This window comes from Rhipicephalus microplus, chromosome 3 (genome assembly GCF_043290135.1).
Source record: "Rhipicephalus microplus isolate Deutch F79 chromosome 3, USDA_Rmic, whole genome shotgun sequence".
Lineage (NCBI taxonomy): Eukaryota > Metazoa > Arthropoda > Arachnida > Ixodida > Ixodidae > Rhipicephalus > Rhipicephalus microplus.
The window spans coordinates 228,957,476-228,984,373 of NC_134702.1; the positions used below are offsets into that span (position 1 = coordinate 228,957,476).

Sequence of the window (26,898 nt, forward strand, 5' to 3'; positions counted from 1 at the left end):
CTTCCCAACTGTTGCTGTCGTGTGTTGGTCGTGACTATCTTGAAGCCAGAGATATACAGCGCGGCGTGGTGACCTGTCGAGGCTTGCTCCAGACTTCATGGGTGCAGCGGAACGCTAAATCAGCAGCCCACTCTCATCCAGGCGTACACACAAGCACCACGTCGTAACTCGTAGATCGTCGAATCCAGGCGGCCGTGGTCGAGCACTACTAGCGCGACGCGACTGCCGCCGGCAAAGTACGGGGAAAGACTAAGCCGACAGAGGAGGAGAAGGACATGTGTTCTGTGGAGAAGGAGGGCTGGTCACCTTGGCAACGCTTTTCGCGCTGCCTGCAATGCCCGGGCGGTTCATCCCAGCGGAGACTAAGTGGTTTCGCGCCGCACACTTCCCTCTGTGGTTGCTCCTCAACGGTGTATCCGTTCATCGCACGCGCCTATTGGGCTCCGTTACTCCTTTTTAGGCAATTTTGCCTTAGAGTGATACGGAGCTCAATAGACAGGCACTGGTACGAAGACATCAAGAATGTCACGATACAGTTTCTTTTTTACGCACGGCGGACAAGTATTCGAATGAAAATCGTTCCTCGAGCAGGCGTGTAGCCGTAACTACTTCTCGCAAATAAGGACTGAGTGGCCCATCTTCGAAAAATTAGGATAACACGACAAAATCAGGTGAGGGGTTCTGCAGTCTTGCTTGAATCACTGCTCTCAATAAATTATCAGTCTCATCTCGAAAAAACCTAAATATGCTCACCAACTGCTTGAAAAACAAAAGCAAAGTCCCAGACCACCATATTTTATCCTATGAAATAAATTGCACCGGCTCGTGCGCTCCCACTGCGATTTTCTTATAAAGGTCGCGAATACGTGGTGCATTTTTGGAGTGAAGTACGGGTCGAGGTTAACACTCGCAATGCATAGAACACTTTTCCAATTAAAAATACATTGCATACGGATGCTCTGGCGAACATTGAAAAATTGGGGCCAGCCCACTTGTCCGTACAACTTCTAATGCGTTTATTTTCCTCCGTCCAATACTCAGTAGCACTACGGTAATGATCCGAAGGCACGCCAAGGTACTTTTCCGACATCTTTTTCCAATTCATGTTACAATAAACTTCAGGTGTACTTTGCCACTGACCATGCCAAAAGCCCAAACTTTTTGGCCAACTAATTGCACTACCCGTTGCTGCACAAAATTCCCTAGCTATTCGTACAATTTCTTGCACACCTTCTTGGTCACTTCAAAACACTGCAACCTCGTCAGCATAAGCCAAAATTTTCATTTCACTGCTGAGAAACGTATACACCTTTATACTTGGTGTTGCAAGTATTCGCAAACAAAATGACCCCAAGTAAAGCGCAAAAAGGAGTGGTGACAAAGCACAACCTTGCTTCACGCTCGAGTGAACAAGGATTGGAGCACTTAATTCTTTGTTGATTAACAAATTCGTCGTAGAGTCGTGATACACCATTCTAACACCTTCGGTAAAGACAGTTCTTACATTCACATGGTCCAGCAATAAAAACAAAACTTCATGTACAACTTTATCGAACGCTTTATGCAAATCTAGCTGAATCATGGCCACGTGGTCATGCTTTGCGTCACAGCATTCTAAAATACTTCTGCCTACGTGTATGTTTGGGAGTATGGTTCTGCCCTTAATACCACATGTCTGATGCGGGCCGACAAGAGATGTGACAACGCTTTAAAGCCGTCTTGCTAGAACCTTCATGTATATTTTATAGTCGGTGTTGCTCAAACTGATAGGTCGGTAGGATTCCACTGAAAGTAGCTCTGCGGGGTCATCAGTTTTGGGGATTACTACTGCGTGTGCTGTCCCAAAAGAATGAGGTGTTTGCTTCTTCTCGTAGCATTCTTTGATAACTCGATGTAAAGCCAATACAATTTCTGTCTGGAAGCATTTGTATATGATAGCACCCAGCCCATCCGGCCCTGGTGATTTGCCGTTATTCAGGTTATGTATAGCTGCTTCCATTTTTGCCACAGTGATTTCTACTTCTGGTAGCTCCCACTCACAGTCTTCAGATCTCGGCGTAAGGGCCAGAAAGTCCTCTTTGTATCGTTTGGGATTATTAATCGCATTGCTGAAAAGTTTCGTATAAAACTCAACAAATGCGTGGCTTATCTTTTCGCGGTCCTGGGTAATGTGAGTGCGGTATCGAATTTCAGTTATCTCTGTTCTGCATGTTTCTTTTTTTCAAGGCAGAGCACTCGCTTAGTGGGCGTTTCGCCCATCCACAGCCCTTCAGTGCGAGCTCTTATCATTGCTACGCGGTACTTTTCTCCAGCGATAAATTATAGCTTTGCTTTCACCTCCTTTATTTCATTTTTAAATTTTCCCGGCACTTCATTTTCTATGCTCAAAATGTATTCCAGTTCGCTTCGTAACTGCTTTACTTGTTGACTTGCACGTTAAAGAACCCCAGGTGGTCGAAATTTCTGGAGCCCTCGACTACGGCGTCTCTCATAATCATACGGTGGTTTTGGGACGTTAAACTCCACATATCAATCAATCTTGTTGACTTTCCCGATACGTAATACACAGGCTCTCTCTATCGCAACCATCTTTATATCACACTTAATATTCTCACACACAGCTATGAAGTTATTGGTCGCTGAACGAAGAGCATTTGAAAGGCATTCTTAGATTTTTGTGCCAAATTTTTTATCTTCCAGCAGTTTTTCATTAAATTTTTATAGAAACCATTAAAACTTCACAACGTTACGTTTTTCGCCAATGTTGACCTTGACCAGACAATGATCGCTATATGTTGAGTTTCGTAAGATGAGCATAGTGGCACCAACTTTCCCGACAAATATATTCTGTCTAACCTCGGGTGCGAATGGCCTTGAAAGTGCGTATACCGTACTTCGCCCTCTCGCGTCATTACATAGCCGATATCTTCCAGCTCTCTCTCATTCACTATTGTATTCAAGAGCTCAGCGCTTCTATCGCGCATACTGATGCTCGTTGTTTTATCTTCAGCTCTACAGACACAATTAAAATCTCCTAGAAACACAACATTTCTCTCTGTTTTCAAGAACATTTAACCACTCTGAAAAAATTTTCCATTTCGAGCGATCTGTTTGGTGCATAAACACACAAAGCGCGCCAAGGGATTGCAGAAAAAATGAAATCGCACACAACCAGCCGACCGCTATCGCAGGTAGACACATTTTCAACAACCGCGCTACTACTTCGTATAAAAACGACGAAGCCTCCTGACCGCCCAACAGCATGACAAATGCACACATTGTACCTAGGCGGACACGAGTCACAGTAAAACAAAACTGTTATCGTTATTTCTTACAAAGCAAAGTTCGAAAACGTAAGCCACGTAATTGAACTATCATAAGCAAAAACATTAGGCCGCATTTGCCCCTGGTGAGGATTTAACTCACGACCTTCAGATTATGAGACTGACGCGCTGCCTACTGCGCTACCGAGGCCGACAGGGGTCACTGTGAAACACAACCGGTATCAATTGATTGATTGATTCGTGGGGTTTAACGTCCCAAAACCACCATATGATTATGAGAGACGCCGTAGTGGAGGGCTCCGGAAATTTAGACCACCTGGGGTTCTTTAACGTGCGCCCAAATCTGAGCACACGGGCCTACAACATTTCCGCCTCCATCGAAAATGCAGCCGCCGCAGCCGGAATTTGAACCCGCGCCCTGCGGGTCAGCAGCCGAGTACCTTAGCCACTAGAACACTGCGGCGGGGCACACAACCGGTATCAATAATTCTGACAAGTTAAAGGTCGAAAAAGTAAGAAAACTCAGACACAGTCATTCATTAATGCTCAAGACAGTGCACCCCTCACGACCTAATTAAACACTCATAAGCAAACAAAAAACTGTACCGCCTTTGCCCCGGGTGAGGATTGAACTCACGACCTTCAGATTATGAGACTGACGCGCTGCCTACTGCGCTACCGAAGCTTTTTCTTCTTTACTGCCTGCTTCGCAACCAGTACAAATCAATATAAGGATACAGTGCAGTGTCACGTGTAAAAGTGCTGTCACATCTTCCAGCACATGGGGGTTAAAAAGGCAGAAGCTTTATGCCCACCAACTTATCTAAACATGGCAACCACTCTGGCTTATCTTGTGCCTCGTATGCAGTCATCAAATACTGTACACTTTCTATGAATTACTCTCGAGCGGGCCGGGGATTCACGTCTGCGTTTCGCACTGCCATCCGTGTTCGCCACACACTGTGAAGAACCAATACCAAGAACATATCGTAGGGCGCACCACCTACATTTATGACTATCAAAAAACGGATGCCATACTGTGTAACTGGCAGTTCTTTCTTCAGGGTCCTTTGAAGGATGTCCCAGAGAAAGACTGCATCAGTACAGTCTAGGAAGATGTGCTACACTATCTCGAGTTTTCTGCAGATAATGCAATCAACCGACGGGACGAATATTCCTTTTTCTCGGAGCCATGGATTGGTAGGGAGTGTGCCGCTGTGAAGTTTGAAAAAGAATGTCTTCATTGGTGGTCTAATTGGCATCTTCTTCACTCTTTTCAAGACGTCATCCCCGGGCCCATTAGGGTACAATGTTCTATACAGAGGCTCTGGCAACATGGTTTCTACAAGGTCCTTGTACAGTCTCTTTCGCCAAACCACAGAGAAATACTGTATCGAAAATCGCGCTCTCAATATTTCCAAAGCAGCAATCACTTCTTTCATGTACCCCTTAAGTCTTTTTGTCACCCCATTGACTGTGGTTACAATAAAATCAGGCGAAAAATGGGACAGCCGCACATGTATCAACGTTCTCAAAAAAACGATCATCTTGATCTCGTAAAAAACAAACCTAGATACTATCTGTCTCAGGAACAATTGTACAAGACCAAGCCCCCCACTTTTCACAGAACGGAACAGATTTGTTCGACTTGTCCTTTCCCACGTGGACGCCCAGATAAACACTGCGATCACTCTGTGTAGCTTTTGTACAGCAACACGTGACATGAATAGCACTTGTAAAACATACCATACTCGTGAAATAAGAAATATGTTGCTCAGTGTTGACCTCGTAAATATTAAGAAATCGCGCCCGCCCCACGTTTTTGTCTTGTCTCTTAGTTGCTCTGTCTCTTGTTTCCAATATTCTGTTGTGTCTCTGTAGTGTTGGAGAGCTACCCCTAAGTACTTGTAAATATAACCTTTCATGTAATGCTTTGAAATATTGATGGTGTGCTCTGCCGATTTCCGTGCCATATTCCAAGACATTTACTCCAGTTTACTCTACTATCAGTGCAATCACAGAAGAATTTCACATCGTTTTGTGCTTCTCTAATACTCTACCGATCTTCGCAGAACACAGCAATATCATCGGCGTAACTAAGTATTTTGACCTCTGCAGACATCAAATAAAACCCCCGCACCTGATCATTCTGTATCGCTTTCTGGCATAGAGGTTCTAAATAGATAGCAAAAAGCAGTGCCGCTGCACAGCATCCTTGTTTTACACTCGATAAGACATGTATATTATCACTGAGCTGTTTGTTTATTACAATTCTCATAGTGCATCCCGTGTACGCCATTCGGACCTCTTCCAACACCACAGACCCTATATTGATATAGACAAGAATGCTGAAAAGTACATCATCGTTCACGCGGTCAAATGGCTTCCCGTGATCGATTTGTAGCATAGCTCCTTTACAGTCAAACTCATCGCAGCATTCTAACATATTTCATGCAAAATGAATGTTCGTCATAAATGTTCTGCATTTTATGCCACAAGTGTGATGTGGTTCGATCATTTCTGTAATCACTGTTTGGATTCACCTGGCCAAAACACCCATGAATATTTTGACTGCGCTACCGAGGCGGACAGGTGTCATTGGCAAACAAAACCGGTATCAATAGTTCCCACAAAAATAAAGGTCGAAAAAGTAAGAAGACCGAGCATCAGTCATTCTTTATAGCTCCAGACAGCGCACCCCTCCCGACCTAATTAAACTCTCATAAGCATCAGATTTGGGTGCACGTTAAAGAACCCCAGGTGGTCTAGATTTCCGGAGTCATCCACTACGGCGTCTCTCATAATCATATAGTGGTTTTTGGACGTTAAACCCCACATATCAAACTCTCAAATGCAAACAAATAAACTGCACCGCCTTTGCCCCGGGTGAGGATTGAACTCACGACCTTCAGATTATGAGACTGACGCGCTGCCAACTGCGCTACCGAGGCGGACACGTGTCACTGAGAAACATAATCGGTATCAATAGTTCCCACGAGTTAAAGGTCGAAAAAATAAGAAAACCGAGAAACAGTCATTCATTACTGCTCCAGACAGTGCACCCCTCCCGGCCTAGTTAAACACTCATAAGCAAACAAATAAACTGCACCGCCTGTGCCCAGGGTAATGATTGAACTCACGACCTTGAGATCATGAGACTGACGCGCTGCCTACGGCGCTACCGAGGCGGACAGGTGTCACTGGGAAACACAATCGGTATCAATAGTTCCCACAAGTTAAAGGTCAAAAAAGTAAGAAAACCGAGCAACAGTCGTTCGTTACTGCTCCAGACAGTGCACCCTTCACGACCTAATTAAACTTTCATAAGCAAACAAAAAATCTGCTCCGCCTTTGCCCCGGGTGAAGATTGAACTCACGACCTACAGAATATGAGACTGACGCGCTGCCTCCTGCGCTACCGAGGCGGACAGGGATCACTGGGAAACACAATCGGTATCAATAGTTCCCTCAAGTTAAAGGTCGTAAAAGTAAGAAAACTCGGCAACAGTCATTCATTACTGCTCCAGACAGCGCACCCCTCACGACGTAATTAAACTCTCATAAGCAAACGAAAAATCTGCACCGCCTTTGCCCCGGGTGTGGATTGAACTCACGACCTTCAGACTCTGAGACTGACGCGCTGCCTACTGTGCTACCGAGGCGGACAGGTGTCACTGGGAAACATAATCGGTATCAATAGTTCCCACGAGTTAAAGGTCGAAAAAATAAGAAAACTGAGAAACAGTCATTCATTACTGCTCCAGACTGTGCACCCCTCCCGGCCTAGTTAAACACTCATAAGCAAACAAATAAACTGCACCGCCTGTGCCCCGGGTAAGGATTGAACTCACGACCTCCGGATCATGAGACTGACGCGCTGCCTACTGCGCTACCGAGGCGGACAGGTGTCACTGGGAAACACAATCGGTATCAATAGTTCCCACAAGTTAAAGGTCAAAAAAGTAAGAAAACCGAACTACAGTCATTCGTTACTGCTCCAGACAGCGCACCCCTCACGACCTAAATAAACTCTCATAAGCAAACAAAAAATCTGCACCGCCTTTGCCCCGGGTGTGGATTGAACTCACGACCTTCATATTATGAGACTGACGCGCTGCCTACTGCGCTACCGAGGCGGACAGAGGTCACTGGGAAACGCAACCGGGATCATTAGTTCCCACAAGCTAAAAGTCGAAAAAGTACGAAAACCGAGCAACAGTCATTCATTACTGCTCCAGGCAGTGCACCCCTCACGACCTAATTAAACTCTCATAAGCAAACAAAAAATCTGCACCGCCTTTGGCCCGGGTGTGGATTGACCTCACGACCTTCAGATTATGAGACTGACGCGCTGCCTACTGCGCTACCGATGCGGACAGGGGTAACTGGGAAACGCAACCGGGATCATTAGTTCCCACAAGCTAAAGATGGAAAAAGTAAGAAAACCGAGCAACAGTCATTCATTACTGCTCCAGACAGTGCACCCCTCACGGCCTAATTAAACTCTCATAAGCAAACAAAAAATCTGCACCGCCTTTGCCCCGGGTGTGGATTGAACTCACGACCTTCAGATTATGAGACTGACGTGTTGCCTACTGCGCTACCGAGGCGGACAGAGGTCAGTGGGAAACACAACCGGTATCAATAGCTCCCACAAGTTAAAGGCCGAAAAATTAAGAAAACTCAGCAACAGTCATTCATTACTGCTCCAGACAGTGCACCCCTCACGACCTAATTAAACTCTCATAAGCAAACAAAATATATGCACCGCCTTTGCCCCGGGTGTGGATTGAACTCACGACCTTCAGATTATGAGACTGACGCGCTGCCTACTGCGCTACCGATGCGGACAGGGGTAACTGGGAAACGCAACCGGGATCATTAGTTCCCACAAGCTAAAGGTCGAAAAAGTAAGAAAACCGAGCAACAGTCATTTGATTACTGCTCCAGACAGTGCACCCCTCACGACCTAATTAAACTCTCATAAGCAAACAAAAAATCTGCACCGCATTTGCCCCGGGTGTGGATGTAACTCACGACCTACATATTATGAGACTGACCCGCTGCCTACTGCGCTACCGAGGCAGACAGGCGTCACTGAGAAACACAACCGGTATCAATAGTTCCCACAGGTTAAAGGTCGAAAAATTAAGAAAACTCAGCAACAATCATTCATTATTGCTCCAGACAGCGCAGCTCTCACGACCCAATTAAACTCTCATAAGCAAACAAAAAATCTGCACCACTTTTGCCCCGGGTGAGGATTGAAGTCACAACCTTCAGATTATGAGAGTGACGCGCTGCCTACTGCACTACCGAGGCGGAGAGGGGTCACTGGGAAACGCAAACGGTATCATTAGTTCCCACAAATTAAAGGTCGAAAAAGTAAGAAAACTGAGCAACAGTCATTCATTACTGCTCCAGACAGTGATCGCCTCACGACCTAATTAAACTCTCATAAGCAAACAAAACATCTGCACCGCCTTTGCCCCTGGTGAGGATCGAACTCACGACCTTCAGATTATGAGACTGATGCGCTGCCTACTGCGCTACCGAGGCGGACAGGGGTCACTGGGAAACGCAACCACGATCATTAGTTCCCACAAACTAAAGGTAAAAAAAGTAAGAAAACCGAGCAACAGTCATTCATTACTGCTCCAGACAGTGCACCCCTCACGACCTAATTAAACTCTCATAAGCAAACAAAACATATGCACTGCCTTTGCCCCGGGTTAGGATGGAATTCATGACCTTCAAATTATGAGACTGATGCGCTGCCTACTGCGTTATCGAGGCGGACAGGTGTCACTGGGACACGCAACCAGGATCATTAGTTCCCACAAATTAAAGGTCGAAAAAGTAAGAAAACCGAGCAACAGTCATTCATTACTGCTCCAGACAGTGCAACCCTCACGACCTAATTAAACTCTCATAAGCAAACAAAAATCTGACCACCTTTGCCCCGGGGGAGGATTTAACTCACGACCTTCAGAATATGAGACTGACGCGCTGCGTACTGCGCTACCGAGGAGGACAGGGGTCAATGGGAAACACAATCGGTATCAATAGTTCCCTCAAGTTAAATGTCGTAAATGTAAGAAAACTCAGCAACAGTAATTCATTACTGCTCCAGACAGCGCACCCCTCACGACCTAATTAAACTCTCATAAGCAAACAAAAAATCTGCATCGCCTTTGCCCCGGGTGTGGATTGAACTCACGACCTTCAGATTATGAGACTGACGCTGTGTCTGCTGCGCTACCGAGGCGGACAGGTGTCGCTGGGAAACACAATCGGTATCAATAGTTCCCACAAATTAAAGGTCAAAAAAGAAAGAAAACTCAGCAACCGTCATTCATTACTGCTCCAGACAGTGCACCCCTTATGACCTAATTAAACTTTCATAAGCAAACGAAAAATCTGCACCGCCTTTGCCCCGGATGTGGATTGAACTCACGACCTTCAGATTTTGAGACTGACGCGCTGCCTACTGTGCTACCGAGGCGGACAGGTGTCACTGGGAAACATAATCGGTATCAATAGTTCCCACGAGTAAAGGTCAGTTAAAGGTCGAAAAATTAAGAAAACCGAGAAACAGTCATTCATTACTGCTCCAGACAGTGCACCCCTCCCGGCCTAGTTAAACAATCATAAGCAAACAAATAAACTGCACCGTCTGTGCCCCGGGTAAGGATTGAACTCACGACCTTCAGATCATGAGACTGACACGCTGCCTACTGCGCTACCGAGGCGGACAGGTGTCACTAGGAAACACAATCGGTATCAATAGTTCCCTTAAGAGAAAGGTCCAAAAAGTAAGAAAACCGAGCAACAGTCATTTGTTACTGCTCCAGACAGTGCACCCTTCACGACCTAATTAAACTCTCATAAGCAAACAAAAAATCTGCACCGCCTTTGGCCCGGGTAAGGATTGAACTCACGACCTTCCGATATCGAGAATGACGTGCTGCCTATTGCGCTACCGAGGCGGAGAGGTGTCACTGGGAAACAGAACCGGTATCAATAGTTCCCACAAGTTAAATGTCCAAAAAGTAAGAAAACTCAGCAACAGTCATTCATTACTGCTCCAGACAGTGCACCCCTCACGACGTAATTAAACTCTCATAAGCAAACAAAAAATCTGCACCGCCTTTGCCCCGGGTGTGGATTGAACTCACGACCTTCAGATTATGAGACTGACGTGCTGCCTACTGCGCTACCGAGGCGGACAGGGGTCACTGGGAAACACAACCGGTATCAATAGTTCCCACAAGGTAAAGATGGAAATATTAAGAAAACTCAGCAACAGTCGTTCATTACTGCTCCAGACAGTGCACCCCTCACGACCTAATTAAACTCTCATAAGCAAACAAAAAATCTGCACCGCCTTTGGCCCGGGTGTGGATTGAACTCACGGCCTTCATATTATGAGACTGACGCGCTGCCTACTGCGCTACCGAGGCGGACAGAGGTCACTGGGAAACGCAACCGGGATCATTAGTTCCCACAAGCTAAAAGTCGAAAAAGTACGAAAACCGAGCAACAGTCATTCATTACTGCTCCAGGCAGTGCACCCCTCACGACCTAATTAAACTCTCATAAGCAAACAAAAAATCTGCACCGCCTTTGGCCCGGGTGTGGATTGACCTCACGACCTTCAGATTATGAGACTGACGCGCTGCCTACTGCGCTACCGATGCGGACAGGGGTAACTGGGAAACGCAACCGGGATCATTAGTTCCCACAAGCTAAAGATGGAAAAAGTAAGAAAACCGAGCAACAGTCATTCATTACTGCTCCAGACAGTGCACCCCTCACGGCCTAATTAAACTCTCATAAGCAAACAAAAAATCTGCACCGCCTTTGCCCCGGGTGTGGATTGAACTCACGACCTTCAGATTATGAGACTGACGTGTTGCCTACTGCGCTACCGAGGCGGACAGAGGTCAGTGGGAAACACAACCGGTATCAATAGCTCCCACAAGTTAAAGGCCGAAAAATTAAGAAAACTCAGCAACAGTCATTCATTAATGCTCCAGACAGTGCACCCCTCACGACCTAATTAAACTCTCATAAGCAAACAAAATATATGCACCGCCTTTGCCCCGGGTGTGGATTGAACTCACGACCTTCAGATTATGAGACTGACGCGCTGCCTACTGCGCTACCGATGCGGACAGGGGTAACTGGGAAACGCAACCGGGATCATTAGTTCCCACAAGCTAAAGGTCGAAAAAGTAAGAAAACCGAGCAACAGTCATTTGATTACTGCTCCAGACAGTGCACCCCTCACGACCTAATTAAACTCTCATAAGCAAACAAAAAATCTGCACCGCATTTGCCCCGGGTGTGGATGTAACTCACGACCTACATATTATGAGACTGACCCGCTGCCTACTGCGCTACCGAGGCAGACAGGCGTCACTGAGAAACACAACCGGTATCAATAGTTCCCACAGGTTAAAGGTCGAAAAATTAAGAAAACTCAGCAACAATCATTCATTATTGCTCCAGACAGCGCAGCTCTCACGACCCAATTAAACTCTCATAAGCAAACAAAAAATCTGCACCACTTTTGCCCCGGGTGAGGATTGAAGTCACAACCTTCAGATTATGAGAGTGACGCGCTGCCTACTGCACTACCGAGGCGGAGAGGGGTCACTGGGAAACGCAAACGGTATCATTAGTTCCCACAAATTAAAGGTCGAAAAAGTAAGAAAACTGAGCAACAGTCATTCATTACTGCTCCAGACAGTGATCACCTCACGACCTAATTAAACTCTCATAAGCAAACAAAACATCTGCACCGCCTTTGCCCCTGGTGAGGATCGAACTCACGACCTTCAGATTATGAGACTGATGCGCTGCCTACTGCGCTACCGAGGCGGACAGGGGTCACTGGGAAACGCAACCACGATCATTAGTTCCCACAAACTAAAGGTAAAAAAAGTAAGAAAACCGAGCAACAGTCATTCATTACTGCTCCAGACAGTGCAACCCTCACGACCTAATTAAACTCTCATAAGCAAACAAAAATCTGACCAACTTTGCCCCGGGGGAGGATTTAACTCACGACCTTCAGAATATGAGACTGACGCGCTGCGTACTGCGCTACCGAGGAGGACAGGGGTCAATGGGAAACACAATCGGTATCAATAGTTCCCTCAAGTTAAATGTCGTAAATGTAAGAAAACTCAGCAACAGTAATTCATTACTGCTCCAGACAGCGCACCCCTCACGACCTAATTAAACTCTCATAAGCAAACAAAAAATCTGCATCGCCTTTGCCCCGGGTGTGGATTGAACTCACGACCTTCAGATTATGAGACTGACGCTGTGTCTGCTGCGCTACCGAGGCGGACAGGTGTCACTAGGAAACACAATCGATATCGATAGTTCCCACAAATTAAAGGTCAGAAAAGTAAGAAAACTCAGCAACCGTCATTCATTACTGCTCCAGACAGTGCACCCCTCACGACCTAATTAAACTTTCATAAGCAAACGAAAAGTCTGCACCGCCTTTGCCCCGGATGTGGATTGAACTCACGACCTTCAGATTTTGAGACTGACGCGCTGCCTACTGTGCTACCGAGGCGGACAGGTGTCACTAGGAAACATGATCGGTATCAATAGTTCCCACGAGTTAAAGGTCAGTTAAAGGTCGAAAAATTAAGAAAACCGAGAAACAGTCATTCATAACTGCTCCAGACAGTGCACCCCTCCCGGCCTAGTTAAACAATCATAAGCAAACAAATAAACTGCACCGTCTGCGCCCCGGGTAAGGATTGAACTCACGACCTTCAGATCATGAGACTGACACGCTGCCTACTGCGCTACCGAGGCGGACAGGTGTCACTAGGAAACGCAATCGGTATCAATAGTTCCCTTAAGACAAAGGTCCAAAAAGTAAGAAAACCGAGCAACAGTCATTTGTTACTGCTCCAGACAGTGCACCCTTCACGACCTAATTAAACTCTCATAAGCAAACAAAATATATGCACCGCCTATGCCCCGGGTGTGGATTGAACTCACGACCTTCAGATTATGAGACTGACGCGCTGCCTACTGCGCTACCGATGCGGACAGGGGTAACTGGGAAACGCAACCGGGATCATTAGTTCCCACAAGCTAAAGGTCGAAAAAGTACGAAAACCGAGCAACAGTCATTTGATTACTGCTCCAGACAGTGCACCCCTCACGACCTAATTAAACTCTCTTAAGCAAACAAAAAATCTGCACCGCATTTGCCCCGGGTGTGGATGTAACTCACGACCTACATATTATGAGACTGACCCGCTGCCTACTGCGCTACCGAGGCAGACAGGCGTCACTGAGAAACACAACCGGTATCAATAGTTCCCACAGGTTAAAGGTCGAAAAATTAAGAAAACTCAGCAACAATCATTCATTATTGCTCCTGACAGCGCAGCTCTCACGACCCAATTAAACTCTCATAAGGAAACAAAAAATCTGCACCGCTTTTTCCCCGGGTGAGGATTGAACTCACGAGCTTCAGATTATGAGACTGACGCGCTGCCTACTGCGCTACCGAAGCGGACAGGTGTCACTGGGAAACACAATCGGTATCAATAGTTCCCACAAAAAAAAGGTCGAAAAAGTAAGAAAACTCAGCAACAGTCATTCATTACTGCTCCAGACAGTGCACCCCTCACGACCTAATTAAACTTTCATAAGCAAACGAAAAACCTGCACCACCTTTGCCCCTGGTGTGGATTGAACTCACAACCTTCAGATTCTGAGACTGACGCGTTGCCTACTGTGCTACCGAGGCGGACAGGTGTCACTGGGAAACACAATCGGTATCAATAGTTCCCTTAAGTTAAAGGTCAAAAAAGTAAGAAAACCGAGCAACAGTCATTCGTTACTGCTCCAGACAGTGCACCCTTCACGACCTAATGAAACTCTCATAAGCAAACAAAAAATCTGCACCGCCTATGGCCCGGGTAAGGATTGAACTCACGACCTTCCGATTACGAGAATGACGTGCTGCCTATTGCGCTACGGAGGCGGAGAGGTGTCACTGGGAAACACAATCGGTATCAATAGTTCTCACAAAAAAAAGGTCGAAAAAGTAAGAAAACTCAGCAACAGTCATTCATTACTGCTCCAGACAGCGCACCCCTCACGACCTAATTAAACTCTCATAAGCAAACAAAAATCTGACCACCTTTGCCCCGGGGGAGGATTTAACTAACGACCTTCAGAATATGAGACTGACGCGCTGCGTACTGCGCTACCGAGGTGGACAGGGGTCAATGGGAAACACAATCGGTATCAAATGTTCCCTCAAGTTAAAGGTCGTAAATGTAAGAAAACTCAGCAACAGTAATTCATTACTGCTCCAGACAGCGCACCCCTCACGACCTAATTAAACTCTCATAAGCAAACAAAAAATCTGCATCGCCTTTGCCCCGGGTGTGGATTGAACTCACGACCTTCAGATTATGAGACTGACGCTGTGTCTGCTGCGCTACCGAGGCGGACAGGTGTCGCTGGGAAGCACAATCGGTATCAATAGTTCCCACAAATTAAAGGTCAAAAAGGAAAGAAAACTCAGCAACCGTCATTCATTACTGCTCCAGACAGTGCACCCCTTATGACCTAATTAAACTTTCATAAGCAAACGAAAAATCTGCACCGCCTTTGCCCCGGATGTGGATTGAACTCACGACCTTCAGATTTTGAGACTGACGTGCTGCCTACTGTGCTACCGAGGCGGACAGGTGTCACTGGGAAACATAATCGGTATCAATAGTTCCCACGAGTTAAAGGTCAGTTAAAGGTCGAAAAATTAAGAAAACCGAGAAACAGTCATTCATTACTGCTCCAGACAGTGCACCCCTCCCGGCCTAGTTAAACAATCACAAGCAAACAAATAAACTGCACCGTCTGTGCCCCGGGTAAGGATTGAACTCACGACCTTCAGATCATGAGACTGACACGCTGCCTACTGCGCTACCGAGGCGGACAGGTGTCACTAGGAAACACAATCGGTATCAATAGTTCCCTTAAGAGAAAGGTCCAAAAAGTAAGAAAACCGAGCAACAGTCATTTGTTACTGCTCCAGACAGTGCACCCTTCACGACCTAATTAAACTCTCATAAGCAAACAAAAAATCTGCACCGCCTTTGGCCCGGGTAAGGATTGAACTCACGACCTTCCGATTGCGAGAATGACGTGCTGCCTATTGCGCTACCGAGGCGGAGAGGTGTCACTGGGAAACAGAACCGGTATCAATAGTTCCCACAAGTTAAATGTCCAAAAAGTAAGAAAACTCAGCAACAGTCATTCATTACTGCTCCAGACAGTGCACCCCTATGACCTAATTAAACTTTCATAAGCAAACGAAAAATCTGCACCGCCTTTGCCCCGGATGTGGATTGAACTCACGACCTTCAGATTTTGAGACTGACGCGCTGCCTACTGTGCTACCGAGGTGGACAGGTGTCACTGGGAAACATAATCGGTATCAATAGTTCCCACCAGTTAAAGGTCAGTTAAAGGTCGAAAAATTAAGAAAACCAAGAAACAGTCATTCATTACTGCTCCAGACAGTGCACCCCTCCCGGCCTAGTTAAACAATCATAAGCAAACAAATAAACTGCACCGTCTGTGCCCCGGGTAAGGATTGAACTCACGACCTTCAGATCATGAGACTGACACGCTGCCTACTGCGCTACCGAGGCGGACAGGTGTCACTAGGAAACACAATCGGTATCAATAGTTCCCTTAAGAGAAAGGTCCAAAAAGTAAGAAAACCGAGCAACAGTCATTTCTTACTGCTCCAGACAGTGCACCCTTCACGACCTAATTAAACTCTCATAAGCAAACAAAAAATCTGCACCGCCTTTGGCCCGGGTAAGGATTGAACTCACGACCTTCCGATTGCGAGAATGACGTGCTGCCTATTGCGCTACCGAGGCGGAGAGGTGTCACTGGGAAACAGAACCGGTATCAATAGTTCCCACAAGTTAAATGTCCAAAAAGTAAGAAAACTCAGCAACAGTCATTCATTACTGCTCCAGACAGTGCACCCCTCACGACGTAATTAAACTCTCATAAGCAAACAAAAAATCTGCACCGCCTTTGCCCCGGGTGTGGATTGAACTCACGACCTTCAGATTATGAGACTGACGTGCTGCCTACTGCGCTACCGAGGCGGACAGGGGTCACTGGGAAACACAACCGGTATCAATAGTTCCCACAAGGTAAAGGTGGAAATATTAAGAAAACTCAGCAACAGTCGTTCATTACTGCTCCAGACAGTGCACCCCTCACGACCTAATTAAACTCTCATAAGCAAACAAAAAATCTGCACCGCCTTTGACCCGGGTGTGGATTGAACTCACGGCCTTCATATTATGAGACTGACGCGCTGCCTACTGCGCTACCGAGGCGGACAGAGGTCACTGGGAAACGCAACCGGGATCATTAGTTCCCACAAGCTAAAAGTCGAAAAAGTACGAAAACCGAGCAACAGTCATTCATTACTGCTCCAGGCAGTGCACCCCTCACGACCTAATTAAACTCTCATAAGCAAACAAAAAATCTGCACCGCCTTTGGCCCGGGTGTGGATTGACCTCACGACCTTCAGATTATGAGACTGACGCGCTGCCTACTGCGCTACCGATGCGGACAGGGGTAACTGGGAAACGCAACCGGGATCATTAGTTCCCACAAGCTAAAGATGGAAAAAGTAAGAAAACCGAGAAACAGTCATTCATTACTGCTCCAGACAGTGCACCCCTCACGGCCTAATTAAACTCTCATAAGCAAACAAAAAATCTGCACCGCCTTTGCCCCGGGTGTGGATTGAACTCACGACCTTCAGATTATGAGACTGACGTGTTGCCTACTGCGCTACCGAGGCGGACAGAGGTCAGTGGGAAACACAACCGGTATCAATAGCTCCCACAAGTTAAAGGCCGAAAAATTAAGAAAACTCAGCAACAGTCATTCATTACTGCTCCAGACAGTGCACCCCTCACGACCTAATTAAACTCTCATAAGCAAACAAAATATATGCACCGCCTTTGCCCCGGGTGTGGATTGAACTCACGACCTTCAGATTATGAGACTGACGCGCTGCCTACTGCGCTACCGATGCGGACAGTACCCGGGTAACTGGGAAACGCAACCGGGATCATTAGTTCCCACAAGCTAAAGGTCGAAAAAGTAAGAAAACCGAGCAACAGTCATTTGATTACTGCTCCAGACAGTGCACCCCTCACGACCTAATTAAACTCTCATAAGCAAACAAAAAATCTGCACCGCATTTGCCCCGGGTGTGGATGTAACTCACGACCTACATATTATGAGACTGACCCGCTGCCTACTGCGCTACCGAGGCAGACAGGCGTCACTGAGAAACACAACCGGTATCAATAGTTCCCACAGGTTAAAGGTCGAAAAATTAAGAAAACTCAGCAACAATCATTCATTATTGCTCCAGACAGCGCAGCTCTCACGACCCAATTAAACTCTCATAAGCAAACAAAAAATCTGCACCACTTTTGCCCCGGGTGAGGATTGAAGTCACAACCTTCAGATTATGAGAGTGACGCGCTGCCTACTGCACTACCGAGGCGGAGAGGGGTCACTGGGAAACGCAAACGGTATCATTAGTTCCCACAAATTAAAGGTCGAAAAAGTAAGAAAACTGAGCAACAGTCATTCATTACTGCTCCAGACAGTGATCACCTCACGACCTAATTAAACTCTCATAAGCAAACAAAACATCTGCACCGCCTTTGCCCCTGGTGAGGATCGAACTCACGACCTTCAGATTATGAGACTGATGCGCTGCCTACTGCGCTACCGAGGCGGACAGGGGTCACTGGGAAACGCAACCACGATCATTAGTTCCCACAAACTAAAGGTAAAAAAAGTAAGAAAACCGAGCAACAGTCATTCATTACTGCTCCAGACAGTGCACCCCTCACGACCTAATTAAACTCTCATAAGCAAACAAAACATATGCACTGCCTTTGCCCCGGGTTAGGATGGAATTCATGACCTTCAAATTATGAGACTGATGCGCTGCCTACTGCGTTATCGAGGCGGACAGGTGTCACTGGGACACGCAACCAGGATCATTAGTTCCCACAAATTAAAGGTCGAAAAAGTAAGAAAACCGAGCAACAGTCATTCATTACTGCTCCAGACAGTGCAACCCTCACGACCTAATTAAACTCTCATAAGCAAACAAAAATCTGACCACCTTTGCCCCGGGGGAGGATTTAACTCACGACCTTCAGAATATGAGACTGACGCGCTGCGTACTGCGCTACCGAGGAGGACAGGGGTCAATGGGAAACACAATCGGTATCAATAGTTCCCTCAAGTTAAATGTCGTAAATGTAAGAAAACTCAGCAACAGTAATTCATTACTGCTCCAGACAGCGCACCCCTCACGACCTAATTAAACTCTCATAAGCAAACAAAAAATCTGCATCGCCTTTGCCCCGGGTGTGGATTGAACTCACGACCTTCAGATTATGAGACTGACGCTGTGTCTGCTGCGCTACCGAGGCGGACAGGTGTCACTAGGAAACACAATCGATATCGATAGTTCCCACAAATTAAAGGTCAGAAAAGTAAGAAAACTCAGCAACCGTCATTCATTACTGCTCCAGACAGTGCACCCCTCACGACCTAATTAAACTTTCATAAGCAAACGAAAAGTCTGCACCGCCTTTGCCCCGGATGTGGATTGAACTCACGACCTTCAGATCATGAGACTGACACGCTGCCTACTGCGCTACCGAGGCGGACAGGTGTCACTAGGAAACACAATCGGTATCAATAGTTCCCTTAAGACAAAGGTCCAAAAAGTAAGAAAACCGAGCAACAGTCATTTGTTACTGCTCCAGACAGTGCACCCTTCACGACCTAATTAAACTCTCATAAGCAAACAAAATATATGCACCGCCTTTGCCCCGGGTGTGGATTGAACTCACGACCTTCAGATTATGAGACTGACGCGCTGCCTACTGCGCTACCGATGCGGACAGGGGTAACTGGGAAACGCAACCGGGATCATTAGTTCCCACAAGCTAAAGGTCAAAAAAGTACGAAAACCGAGCAACAGTCATTTGATTACTGCTCCAGACAGTGCACCCCTCACGACCTAATTAAACTCTCTTAAGCAAACAAAAAATCTGCACCGCATTTGCCCCGGGTGTGGATGTAACTCACGACCTACATATTATGAGACTGACCCGCTGCCTACTGCGCTACCGAGGCAGACAGGCGTCACTGAGAAACACAACCGGTATCAATAGTTCCCACAGGTTAAAGGTCGAAAAATTAAGAAAACTCAGCAACAATCATTCATTATTGCTCCAGACAGCGCAGCTCTCACGACCCAATTAAACTCTCATAAGCAAACAAAAAATCTGCACCGCTTTTTCCCCGGGTGAGGATTGAACTCACGAGCTTCAGATTATGAGACTGACGCGCTGCCTACTGCGCTACCGAAGCGGACAGGTGTCACTGGGAAACACAATCTGTATCAATAGTTCCCACAAAAAAAGGTCGAAAAAGTAAGAAAACTCAGCAACAGTCATTCATTACTGCTCCAGACAGTGCACCCCTCACGACCTAATTAAACTTTCATAAGCAAACGAAAAACCTGCACCACCTTTGCCCCTGGTGTGGATTGAACTCACAACCTTCAGATTCTGAGACTGACGCGTTGCCTACTGTGCTACCGAGGCGGACAAGTGTCACTGGGAAACACAATCGGTATCAATAGTTCCCTTAAGTTAAAGGTCAAAAAAGTAAGAAAACCGAGCAACAGTCATTCGTTACTGCTCCAGACAGTGCAGCCTTCACGACCTAATGGAACTCTCATAAGCAAACAAAAAATCTGCACCGCCTATGGCCCGGGTAAGGATTGAACTCACGACCTTCCGATTACGAGAATGACGTGCTGCCTATTGCGCTACGGAGGTGGAGAGGTGTCACTGGGAAACACAATCGGTATCAATAGTTCTCACAAAAAAAAGGTCGAAAAAGTAGGAAAACTCAGCAACAGTCATTCATTACTGCTCCAGACAGCGCACCCCTCACGACCTAATTAAACTCTCATAAGCAAACAAAAATCTGACCACCTTTGCCCCGGGGGAGGATTTAACTAACGACCTTCAGAATATGAGACTGACGCGCTGCGTACTGCGCTACCGAGGTGGACAGGGGTCAATGGGAAACACAGTCGGTATCAATAGTTCCCTCAAGTTAAAGGTCGTAAATGTAAGAAAACTCAGCAACAGTAATTCATTACTGCTCTAGACAGCGCACCCCTCACGACCTAATTAAACTCTCATAAGCAAACAAAAAATCTGCATCGCCTTTGCCCCGGGTGTGGATTGAACTCACGACCTTCAGATTATGAGACTGACGCTGTGTCTGCTGCGCTACCGAGGCGGACAGGTGTCGCTGGGAAGCACAATCGGTATCAATAGTTCCCACAAATTAAAGGTCAAAAAAGAAAGAAAACTCAGCAACCGTCATTCATTACTGCTCCAGACAGTGCACCCCTTATGACCTAATTAAACTTTCATAAGCAAACGAAAAATCTGCACCGCCTTTGCCCCGGATGTGGATTGAACTCACGACCTTCAGATTTTGAGACTGACGCGTTGCCTACTCTGCTACCGAGGCGGACAGGTGTCACTGGGAAACATAATCGGTATCAATAGTTCCCACGAGTTAAAGGTCAGTTAAAGGTCGAAAAATTAAGAAAACCGAGAAACAGTCATTCATTACTGCTCCAGACAGTGCACCCCTCCCGGCCTAGTTAAACAATCATAAGCAAACAAATAAACTGCACCGTCTGTGCCCCGGGTAAGGATTGAACTCACGACCTTCAGATCATGAGACTGACACGCTGCCTACTGCGCTACCGAGGCGGACAGGTGTCACTAGGAAACACAATCGGTATCAATAGTTCCCTTAAGAGAAAGGTCCAAAAAGTAAGAAAACCGAGCAACAGTCATTTGTTACTGCTCCAGACAGTGCACCCTTCACGACCTAATTAAACTCTCATAAGCAAACAAAAAATCTGCACCGCCTTTGGCCCGGGTAAGGATTGAACTCACGACCTTCCGATTGCGAGAATGACGTGCTGCCTATTGCGCTACCGAGGCGGACAGGGGTCACTGGGAAACACAACCAGTATCAATAGTTCCCTCAAGGTAAAGGTCGAAAAAGTAAGAAAACTCAGCAACAGTCATTCATTACTGCTCCAGACAGTGCACCCCTCACGACCTAATTAAACTTTCATAAGCAAACGAAAAATCTGCACCACCTTTGCCCCGGGTGTGGATTGAACTCACGACCTTCAGATTCTGAGACTGACGCGCTGCCTACTGTGCTACCGAGGCGGACAGGTGTCACTGGGAAACACAATCGGTATCAATAGTTCCCTTAAGTTAAAGGTCATAAAAGTAAGAAAACCGAGCAACAGTCATTCGTTACTGCTCCAGACAGTGCACCCTTCACGACCTAATTAAACTCTCATAAGCAAACAAAAAATCTGCACCGCCTTTGGCCCTGGTAAGGATTGAACTCACGACCTTCCGATTACGAGAATGACGTGCTGCCTATTGCGCTACCGAGGCGGAGAGGTGTCACTGGGAAACAGAACCGGTATCAATAGTTCCCACAAGTTAAAGGCCCAAAAAGTAAGAAAACTCAGCAACAGTCATTCAATACTGCTCCAGACAGCGCACCCCTCACGACGTAATTAAACTCTCATAAGCAAACAAAAAATCTGCACCGCCTTTGCCCCGGGTGTGGATTGAACTCACGACCTTCAGATTATGAGACTGACGTGCTGCCTACTGCGCTACCGAGGCGGACAGGGGTCACTGGGAAACACAACCGGTATCAATAGTTCCCACAAGGTAAAGGTGGAAATATTAAGAAAACTCAGCAACAGTCGTTCATTACTGCTCCAGACAGTGCACCCCTCACGACCTAATTAAACTCTCATAAGCAAACAAAAAATCTGCACCGCCTTTGCCCCGGGTGTGGATTGAACTCACGACCTTCATATTATGAGACTGACGCGCTGCCTACTGCGCTACCGAGGCGGACAGAGGTCACTGGGAAACGCAACCGGGATCATTAGTTCCCACAAGCTAAAGGTCGAAAAAGTACGAAAACCGAGCAACAGTCATTCATTACTGCTCCAGGCAGTGCACCCCTCACGACCTAATTAAACTCTCACAAGCACACAAAAAATCTGCACCGCCTTTGGCCCGGGTGTGGATTGACCTCACGACCTTCAGATTATGAGACTGACGCGCTGCCTACTGCGCTACCGATGCGGACAGGGGTAACTGGGAAACGCAACCGGGATCATTAGTTCCCACAAGCTAAAGATGGAAAAAGTAAGAAAACCGAGCAACAGTCATTCATTACTGCTCCAGACAGTGCACCCCTCACGGCCTAATTAAACTCTCATAAGCAAACAAAAAATCTGCACCGCCTTTGCCCCGGGTGTGGATTGAACTCACGACCTTCAGATTATGAGACTGACGTGTTGCCTACTGCGCTACCGAGGCGGACAGAGGTCAGTGGGAAACACAACCGGTATCAATAGCTCCCACAAGTTAAAGGCCGAAAAATTAAGAAAACTCAGCAACAGTCATTCATTACTGCTCCAGACAGTGCACCCCTCACGACCTAATTAAACTCTCATAAGCAAACAAAATATATGCACCGCCTTTGCCCCGGGTGTGGATTGAACTCACGACCTTCAGATTATGAGACTGACGCGCTGCCTACTGCGCTACCGATGCGGACAGGGGTAACTGGGAAACGCAACCGGGATCATTAGTTCCCACAAGCTAAAGGTCGAAAAAGTAAGAAAACCGAGCAACAGTCATTTGATTACTGCTCCAGACAGTGCACCCCTCACGACCTAATTAAACTCTCATAAGCAAACAAAAAATCTGCACCGCATTTGCCCCGGGTGTGGATGTAACTCACGACCTACATATTATGAGACTGACCCGCTGCCTACTGCGCTACCGAGGCAGACAGGCGTCACTGAGAAACACAACCGGTATCAATAGTTCCCACAGGTTAAAGGTCGAAAAATTAAGAAAACTCAGCAACAATCATTCATTATTGCTCCAGACAGCGCAGCTCTCACGACCCAATTAAACTCTCATAAGCAAACAAAAAATCTGCACCACTTTTGCCCCGGGTGAAGATTGAAGTCACAACCTTCAGATTATGAGAGTGACGCGCTGCCTACTGCACTACCGAGGCGGAGAGGGGTCACTGGGAAACGCAAACGGTATCATTAGTTCCCACAAATTAAAGGTCGAAAAAGTAAGAAAACTGAGCAACAGTCATTCATTACTGCTCCAGACAGTGATCACCTCACGACCTAATTAAACTCTCATAAGCAAACAAAACATCTGCACCGCCTTTGCCCCTGGTGAGGATCGAACTCACGACCTTCAGATTATGAGACTGATGCGCTGCCTACTGCGCTACCGAGGCGGACAGGGGTCACTGGGAAACGCAACCACGATCATTAGTTCCCACAAACTAAAGGTAAAAAAAGTAAGAAATCCGAGCAACAGTCATTCATTACTGCTCCAGACAGTGCACCCCTCACGACCTAATTAAACTCTCATAAGCAAACAAAACATATGCACTGCCTTTGCCCCGGGTTAGGATGGAATTCAGGACCTTCAAATTATGAGACTGATGCGCTGCCTACTGCGTTATCGAGGTGGACAGGTGTCACTGGGACACGCAACCAGGATCATTAGTTCCCACAAATTAAAGGTCGAAAAAGTAAGAAAACCGAGCAACAGTCATTCATTACTGCTCCAGACAGCGCAACCCTCACGACCTAATTAAACTCTCATAAGCAAACAAAAATCTGACCACCTTTGCCCCGGGGGAGGATTTAACTCACGACCTTCAGAATATGAGACTGACGCGCTGCGTACTGCGCTACCGAGGTGGACAGGGGTCAATGGGAAACACAATCGGTATCAATAGTTCCCTCAAGTTAAATGTCGTAAATGTAAGAAAACTCAGCAACAGTAATTCATTACTGCTCCAGACAGCGCACCCCTCACGACCTAATTAAACTCTCATAAGCAAACAAAAAATCTGCATCGCCTTTGCCCCGGGTGTGGATTGAACTCACGACCTTCAGATTATGAAACTGACGCTGTGTCTGCTGCGCTTCCGAGGCGGACAGGTGTCACTAGGAAACACAATCGGTATCGATAGTTCCCACAAATTAAATGTCAGAAAAGTAAGAAAACTCAGCAACCGTCATTTATTACTGCTCCAGACAGTGCACCCCTCACGACCTAATTAAACTTTCATAAGCAAACGAAAAGTCTGCACCGCCTTTGCCCCGGATGTGGATTGAACTCACGACCTTCAGATTTTGAGACTGACGCGCTGCCTACTGTGCTACCGAGGCGGACAGGTGTCACTAGGAAACATAATCGGTATCAATATTTCCCACGAGTTAAAGGTCAGTTAAAGGTCGAAAAATTAAGAAAACCGAGAAACAGTCATTCATAACTGCTCCAGACAGTGCACCCCTCCCGGCATAGTTAAACAATCATAAGCAAACAAATAAACTGCACCGTCTGTGCCCCGGGTAAGGATTGAACTCACGACCTTCAGATCATGAGACTGACACGCTGCCTACTGCGCTACCGAGGCGGACAGGTGTCACTAGGAAACACAATCGGTATCAATAGTTCCCTTAAGAGAAAGGTCCAAAAAGTAAGAAAACCGAGCAACAGTCATTTGTTACTGCTCCAGACAGTGCACCCTTCACGACCTAATTAAACTCTCATAAGCAAACAAAAAATCTGCACCGCCTTTGGCCCGGGTAAGGATTGAACTCACGACCTTCCGATTACGAGAATGACGTGCTGCCTATTGCGCTACCGAGGCGGAGAGGTGTCACTGGAAAACACAACCGGTATCAATAGTTCCCACAAGTTAAAGGTCCAAAAAGTAAGAAAACTCAGCAACAGTCATTCATTACTGCTCCAGACAGCGCACCCCTCACGACGTAATTAAACTCTCATAAGCAAACAAAAAGTCTGCACCGCCTTTGTCCCGGGTGTGGATTGAACTCACGACCTTCAGATTATGAGACTGACGTGCTGCCTACTGCGCTACCGAGGCGGACAGGGGTCACTGGGAAGCACAACCGGTATCAATAGTTCCCACAAGTTAAAGGTCGAAAAATTAAGAAAACTCAGCAACAGTCATTCATTACTGCTCCAGACAGTGCACCCCTCACGACCTAATTGAACTCTCATAAGCAAACAAAAAATCTGCACCGCCTTTGCCCCGGGTGTGGATTGAACTCACGACCTTCAGATTATGAGACTGACGCGCTGCCTACTGCGCTACCGAGGCGGACAGAGGTCAGTGGGAAACGCAACCGGGATCATTAGTTCCCACAAGCTAAAGGTCGAAAAGTAAGAAAACCGAGCAACAGTCATTCATTACTGCTCCAGGCAGTGCACCCCTCACGACCAAATTAAACTCTCATAAGCAAACAACAAATCTGCACCGCCTTTGCCCCGGGTGTGGATTGAACTCATGATCTTCAGATTATGAGACTGACGCGCTGTCTACTGCGCTACCAATGCGGCCAGGGGTAACTGGGAAACGCAACCGGGATCATAAGTTGCCACAAGCTAAAGGTCGAAAAAGTAAGAAAATCGAGCAACAGTCATTCATTACTGCTCCAGACAGTGCACCCCTCACGACCTAATTAAACTCTCATAAGCAAACAAAAAATCTGCACCGCATTTGCCCCGGGTATGGATTGAACTCACGACCTACATATTATGAGACTGACCCGCTGCCTAATGCACTATCGAGGCGGAGAGGGGTCACTAGGAAACGCAACCGGTATCATTAGTTCCCACAAATTAAAGGTCGAAAAAGTAAGAAAACAGAGCAACAGTCATTCATTACTGCTCCAGACAGTGATCACCTCACGACCTAATTAAACTCTCATAAGCAAACAAAACATCTGCACCGCCTTTGCCCAGGGTGAGGATCGAACTCACGACCTTCAGATTATGAGCCTGACGCGCTGCCTACTGCGCTACCGAGGCGGACAGGGGTCACTGGGAAACGCAACCACGATCATTAGTTCCCACAAACTAAAGGTCAAAAAAGTAAGAAAACCGAGCAACAGTCATTCATTACTGCTCCAGACAGTGCACCCCTCACGACCCAATTAAACTCTCATAAGAAAACAAAAAATCTGCACCGCTTTTGCTCCGGGTGAAGATCGAACTCACGAGCTTCAGATTATGAGACTGACGCGCTGCCTACTGCGCTACCGAAGCGGACAGTTGTCACTAGCAAACACAATCGGTATCAATAGTTCCCACAAGTGAAAGGTCGAAAAAATAAGAAAACCGAGCAAAAGTCATTCATTACTCCTCCAGACAGTGCACCCCTCCCGACCTAGTTAAACTCTCATAAGCAAACAAATAAACTGCACCGCCTTTGCCCCGGGTAAGGATTGAACTCACGACCTTCAGATTATGATACTGAAGCGCCGCC

At 46.7% G+C, this 26,898-nt stretch overlaps 20 non-coding genes across 20 annotated transcripts; all 20 read right to left on the minus strand.

Annotated features, from left to right (window-relative positions):
- Positions 1 to 3,896: 3,896 nt before the first annotated feature.
- TRNAM-CAU (transfer RNA methionine (anticodon CAU)) lies at positions 3,897 to 3,969 on the minus strand. The gene has a single exon. It is a non-coding gene; the product is annotated as a tRNA-Met (tRNA).
- Positions 3,970 to 6,162: 2,193 nt separating this feature from the next.
- TRNAM-CAU (transfer RNA methionine (anticodon CAU)) lies at positions 6,163 to 6,235 on the minus strand. The gene has a single exon. It is a non-coding gene; the product is annotated as a tRNA-Met (tRNA).
- A 638-nt stretch (positions 6,236 to 6,873) lies between these two features.
- Positions 6,874 to 6,946, minus strand: TRNAL-CAG (transfer RNA leucine (anticodon CAG)). Its single transcript has one exon. It is a non-coding gene; the product is annotated as a tRNA-Leu (tRNA).
- A 1,824-nt stretch (positions 6,947 to 8,770) lies between these two features.
- On the minus strand, positions 8,771 to 8,843 carry TRNAM-CAU (transfer RNA methionine (anticodon CAU)). Its single transcript has one exon. It is a non-coding gene; the product is annotated as a tRNA-Met (tRNA).
- An 873-nt stretch (positions 8,844 to 9,716) lies between these two features.
- TRNAL-CAA (transfer RNA leucine (anticodon CAA)) lies at positions 9,717 to 9,789 on the minus strand. The gene has a single exon. It is a non-coding gene; the product is annotated as a tRNA-Leu (tRNA).
- A 174-nt stretch (positions 9,790 to 9,963) lies between these two features.
- Positions 9,964 to 10,036, minus strand: TRNAM-CAU (transfer RNA methionine (anticodon CAU)). Its single transcript has one exon. It is a non-coding gene; the product is annotated as a tRNA-Met (tRNA).
- A 2,061-nt stretch (positions 10,037 to 12,097) lies between these two features.
- On the minus strand, positions 12,098 to 12,170 carry TRNAM-CAU (transfer RNA methionine (anticodon CAU)). Its single transcript has one exon. It is a non-coding gene; the product is annotated as a tRNA-Met (tRNA).
- A 636-nt stretch (positions 12,171 to 12,806) lies between these two features.
- Positions 12,807 to 12,879, minus strand: TRNAL-CAA (transfer RNA leucine (anticodon CAA)). Its single transcript has one exon. It is a non-coding gene; the product is annotated as a tRNA-Leu (tRNA).
- Positions 12,880 to 13,054: 175 nt separating this feature from the next.
- TRNAM-CAU (transfer RNA methionine (anticodon CAU)) lies at positions 13,055 to 13,127 on the minus strand. The gene has a single exon. It is a non-coding gene; the product is annotated as a tRNA-Met (tRNA).
- Positions 13,128 to 15,197: 2,070 nt separating this feature from the next.
- TRNAM-CAU (transfer RNA methionine (anticodon CAU)) lies at positions 15,198 to 15,270 on the minus strand. The gene has a single exon. It is a non-coding gene; the product is annotated as a tRNA-Met (tRNA).
- Positions 15,271 to 15,918: 648 nt separating this feature from the next.
- Positions 15,919 to 15,991, minus strand: TRNAM-CAU (transfer RNA methionine (anticodon CAU)). Its single transcript has one exon. It is a non-coding gene; the product is annotated as a tRNA-Met (tRNA).
- Positions 15,992 to 18,057: 2,066 nt separating this feature from the next.
- On the minus strand, positions 18,058 to 18,130 carry TRNAM-CAU (transfer RNA methionine (anticodon CAU)). Its single transcript has one exon. It is a non-coding gene; the product is annotated as a tRNA-Met (tRNA).
- A 2,767-nt stretch (positions 18,131 to 20,897) lies between these two features.
- Positions 20,898 to 20,970, minus strand: TRNAL-CAA (transfer RNA leucine (anticodon CAA)). The gene has a single exon. It is a non-coding gene; the product is annotated as a tRNA-Leu (tRNA).
- A 175-nt stretch (positions 20,971 to 21,145) lies between these two features.
- Positions 21,146 to 21,218, minus strand: TRNAM-CAU (transfer RNA methionine (anticodon CAU)). Its single transcript has one exon. It is a non-coding gene; the product is annotated as a tRNA-Met (tRNA).
- A 401-nt stretch (positions 21,219 to 21,619) lies between these two features.
- On the minus strand, positions 21,620 to 21,692 carry TRNAL-CAG (transfer RNA leucine (anticodon CAG)). Its single transcript has one exon. It is a non-coding gene; the product is annotated as a tRNA-Leu (tRNA).
- Positions 21,693 to 23,753: 2,061 nt separating this feature from the next.
- Positions 23,754 to 23,826, minus strand: TRNAM-CAU (transfer RNA methionine (anticodon CAU)). Its single transcript has one exon. It is a non-coding gene; the product is annotated as a tRNA-Met (tRNA).
- Positions 23,827 to 24,699: 873 nt separating this feature from the next.
- Positions 24,700 to 24,772, minus strand: TRNAL-CAA (transfer RNA leucine (anticodon CAA)). The gene has a single exon. It is a non-coding gene; the product is annotated as a tRNA-Leu (tRNA).
- Positions 24,773 to 24,947: 175 nt separating this feature from the next.
- On the minus strand, positions 24,948 to 25,020 carry TRNAM-CAU (transfer RNA methionine (anticodon CAU)). The gene has a single exon. It is a non-coding gene; the product is annotated as a tRNA-Met (tRNA).
- A 638-nt stretch (positions 25,021 to 25,658) lies between these two features.
- Positions 25,659 to 25,731, minus strand: TRNAM-CAU (transfer RNA methionine (anticodon CAU)). Its single transcript has one exon. It is a non-coding gene; the product is annotated as a tRNA-Met (tRNA).
- Positions 25,732 to 26,368: 637 nt separating this feature from the next.
- Positions 26,369 to 26,441, minus strand: TRNAM-CAU (transfer RNA methionine (anticodon CAU)). The gene has a single exon. It is a non-coding gene; the product is annotated as a tRNA-Met (tRNA).
- Between the last annotated feature and the right edge of the window lie 457 nt (positions 26,442 to 26,898).